This window comes from Microtus oregoni, unplaced genomic scaffold (genome assembly GCF_018167655.1).
Source record: "Microtus oregoni isolate MIOR12 unplaced genomic scaffold, Mior012 000119F_ref0000445, whole genome shotgun sequence".
Taxonomy (NCBI): domain Eukaryota; kingdom Metazoa; phylum Chordata; class Mammalia; order Rodentia; family Cricetidae; genus Microtus; species Microtus oregoni.
The window spans coordinates 1,595,513-1,600,280 of record NW_024544748.1 but is presented as its reverse complement, the minus strand read 5'-3'; positions in this window follow the sequence as shown (position 1 = coordinate 1,600,280).

The following is a 4,768-nucleotide window of genomic DNA, read 5'->3' as shown; positions in this document are numbered from 1 at the left end:
TAATCTGGGCTTGCATCCATGGTCTCTTAGTTTCTGAAGTACATCTATCCAGGACCTTCTGGCTTTCATGGTTTCCATGGAGAAGTCAGGTGTAAGTCTGATAGGTTTACCTTTGTAAGTAATTTGGCCTTTTTCCTTTGCAGCTCTTAATATTCTTTCCTTATTCTGTATGCTTTGTGTTTTGATAATTATATGGCGAGGGGATGTTCTTTTTTGATCCAGCCTATTCGGTGTTGTGCATGCTTCTTGAACCTTCATAGGTATATCTTTCTTTAGGTTGGGAAAGTTTTCTTCTATAATTTTATTAAATATATTTTCTGGACCATTGAGCTGCACTTCTTCTCCTTCTTCTACTCCTATTATTCTTAGGTTTGGTCTTTTTATTGTGCCCCATATTTCCTGAATATTTTGTGATGAGAGTTTGTTGGACTTGCTGTTTTCTTTGATCAGAGTGTTTATTTTCTCTATGGTATCTTCAGAATCTGAGATTCTTTCTTCTATCTCTTGTATTCTATTGGTTATGCTTGTTTCTGTAGACTCTGTTTGTTTACTTAAATTTTCCATGTCCAGCCGGCCCTCTGTTTGTGTTTTCTTCTTTGCCTCCATTTCAGTTTTCAAGTCTTGCACCGTTTCCATTATCTGTTTGATTGTTTTTCCTTGGTTTTCTAGGGTATCATTCACTGATTTATTCAGTTCTTCAAACTTTCTGTTATATTTCTCATCCATTTCTATAAGGGCATTTTTTACATGCTGTTTAAGAGCGTCAATCACTTTCATGAAGTCAACCTTTTCTACTTCTTCTTGATTAAGGTGTTCATGTCCTCCTGTTGTGAGGTCGCTGGTTTCTGGTGGCTTCATGTTGCTTTTCAGCTTGTTGGGCGAATTCTTGCCTTGGCGTCTATCCATCTCTTCTTCCAAATGCTCCCTTATGGATCTTCTTTACCGGATCAGGTCTCCTTGCCTACCCAATGCTGGATCTCCCCAACGCTGGGTCTCCCCAAGGCTGGGTCTCCTGGCGCCGAGAGATCAGGCCTCTGTGCTGGTGGGCAGGTCGCAAACAAAGCGCCTACCCTGCTTGGTGCAGGCAGGCCAAAGAAACAAAGGAACTCCCGCCCGCTTGGGTGCCCCGAGGATTCGGACCCAGTGCCCAGACAGGCTGGGCTGGGTGATGTTATGTGCAGAAAGAGGGCGGTGGGGCAAAGTGGGAGGGTTCTGGATGGAAGCTGGGTGGGCTAGGAAGAAAGAGGAGGTATGCAGGGAGTGGGGGCCCTGCCGAGAGCTCAAGAAGGATAGGGGGCCAAAGAACCTCTGAACTCCCCTTCCCGGGCTGGCGCCGCAGGGTCAGAAACTCACCCCAAAGCTGGGTATCCTGGGGCCTAGAGATCAGGCCTCCGTGCTGGTGGGCAGGTCGCAAACAAAGCGCCTACCCTGCTTGGTGCAGGCAGGCCATAGAAACAAAGAGACTCCCGCCCGCTTGGGTGCCCCGAGGATTCGGACCCAGTGCCCAGACAGGCTGGGCTGGGTGATGTTATGTGCAGAAAGAGGGCGGTGGGGCAAATTGGGGAGGGTTCTGGATGGAAGCTGGGTGGGCTAGGAAGAAAGAGGAGGTATGCAGGGAGTGGGGGCCCTGCCGAGAGCTCAAGAAGGATAGGGGGCCAAGGAACCTCTGAACTCCCCTTCCCGGGCTGGCGCCCGCAGGGTCAGAAACTCACCCCAATGCTGGGTCTCCTGGCGCCTAGAGCCCATTTTATGATTACATTTATTGATATATGTTGTACTGTTCTGGCATCTCATGAATAAAGTCAGCTTGATTGTATGATTTTGTTTTCAATATATACCTATATTTGGTTTACAGGTATTTTATTGAGGATTTTTACATCTATGTTCATCAGATATATTATCCTATAATTTTCTATTTTTGTTGTTTTATTTGCCTTGTTTTTGGTAATTGAGTAATACTGTTTTTATTTACTAAAGGAATTTGGATGTATTTTTTTAAGAATTTTAAGAGTGTTGATTGTTGATTATCATTGAATGTCTGGTAGAATTATGCTGTGAATTTATCTGAACCGGGACTTTTTGTTTTTATTCAAAAGGCTTTTTATTACTTTCTTATTTGTTAGGGGTTCACTTAAGTTATTGACCTCTTCTTAGTTTAACTTTGGTGTTATGAAAAAAAACCTTGTCCATTTCTTTTATTAACATTTTTCTAACTTAAGAGAATATCTGTTGTACTTTTGAACTTATAACAATTGTGATTGCCTAGACAAGACTAGCACAAAATTAGACTAATCAATACTTGTCATGGCTCATAGTTTCCTATTCAGTCCTGAAGATTTATGTAGTTAATAGTTAATAGAGGAGAGAAAGACATTTTTTTAGTGGTGAAGTCAGTGGGAAGGTACCTATGCTTCTATAAGCAATCCTAATGAAACTTATTGAATCACACACAAAAAAAGACATGAGAGTAAGAGAGTGGCTAGGTGGGAAGAGGAACAGAATCAGCAAGAGTGGCAGGGGGTACAAGAAAGAATAGTATGTGTGAATGTGATAGAAATATATCATGTACATTTATAAATTGTCACAATGAAACCAACTACTATGAATAATTGGTATATTTAATGAAATTGAAAATGTTTAATAAACAACACCAAGGACATAAAATGACACTACAGTGAAAATTTATATACACTGAATAAATTGAAGATGTCCTTAGAAGATGGAAATACTGTGTTCATAGATTGGCAAAATTCATATTACAAAATTAACTTTATTATCAAGCAGAATCTATAGATTCATTGTTATTGCTCCCAATGCCATTCTTTACTAACATAAAAATATAAATATGACATGGAATTCTAGAGAAAGCAATTTAAAACAAAAATATAATGGTCAAGTCATCACCATACCTGATTTCAAGTCATACAGTAGAGTCATCATACTAATAAAAGCGGTATAGTGCTAAAAAAAAAAAAAGGATAGAATAGAACAATGGGATATAAAACCCAGAAATAAATCCTTATAGCTACACCCACATATATTTTACAAGAATGTAAAAACTACATTGTAAAAGAGATTGCCTCTTTCAAAAATAGTTCTGGAAAAACCAAATATTCACCCATAGACAAATGAAGCCAATTTTTAATCTCTCACCTTATACTAAAAATAAGTTAAAAATAGGTCAAATGCTTTCATAAAATATCTGAAACTCTATAACTGTTAAATAAAATCATAGGGGAAGTGATTCACGATATAGATATGTACAGAGATTTTATAAACACTCAGTAGCCCAGGAAATAAAAGTAATGGTTGATAATAGGAATGCATGAAATAAAAAGATTTCCATAAAACAAATGAAACAAGAGGACTATAATCTACAGAATGGGAGAAAGTATTTGATAGCTATATATGTGACAGAGGATTTAATACCTAGAGTATATAAAGAATAAAATCCAATCAATAAGCAGGCTAATTAAATTATGCTTCTCAAAGAGTAAGTAAAATGGCTTACTATTATGTAGATAAATTGACATGGCATACAACTGCCTCCCTAGCATTTCTATTTATATTAATAGAGAATGATACTCTCAGACTTCATCAGAAAAGCTCCTCTCCAGTGAATGACACAGAATACAGAGACTCATAATTGCTCAAGGTTCTGATAAATGACCATTGGTGGCTCACCTCTAAACAAGTTATTTTATAGTGTTCCATTTAAAGCTTAGGGAATACTGAAGAGGGGACAGAAAGAATATAAAGTCTTGAAGATAAGGAGAAGAACTATTAAATACTATTTTCTGAAAAAGACACAGCAATTGCAATCCTGAACTCATAACAGATAATGTTGTCCACATGAAGTATACACGAGAATGGACCTTTCACAATCAGACATAGATAGCAGAGTGTCCTAATGTGGGTTTCCATTAATGTGAAGAGATACCATGACCATGGCAACTCTTATCAAGAAAAAAATTTAATTGTGGTGGCTCATTTACAGTTCAGAAGTTTAGTCCATTATTGTCATGTTAGGAAGCAAGTCAGCATGTGGGCAGACATGATTCTTGAGAAGGAGCTGAGACTTCTTACATCTTGACTCACAGGCAGCAGGAAGTGGTCTGTTTCATTGGGTATGGCTTGAGCATATATGTCACCTCCACAGTGACACATTTCTTCCAACGAAATGTTCACACTTACTCCAACAAGGCCACAATTCCTAATAGTGGCACTTCTTTTGGGGACTATTTTTTTTTTCAAACCACTACAGAGAGGATTCAGGAGGCCCTGCCCCTTGTAGATGAACTGAGAGCTATGGGTAGATTCTGGGATAAAAGAAGTTATTACTTTAATTATCTACCCACCAATGAGCCCACCAGACTCCAGTAGGGATTTGAGGAAGATAAGGAAGTGAGTGTGTGGAGAGAGTAGTCAGAATATATTACATACATGTTTGAAATTGTCAAAGAATAAAAGTAATAAAATGTTAAAAATATGAAAAAGACATGTCTAGATATCAAGGGGATGCAAATTAAAATGGCAAATTAAAATCACCCCCCCCCCCAAAATGGCTATCATTTAGGAAACAAACAACAAAAAATGCTTGTGGACATGTGGGGAGAAAAGAACCCTGTTGGTGGAATTATAAATTAGTACAACCACCATGTATACATAAAAGACGGTTATTCAAAGTAATAGAAATAGACCTGACATATAATCCAGCTACACAACTTTTAGGTATGTATCTGAAAGACTCTAAATCAACATACCTCAG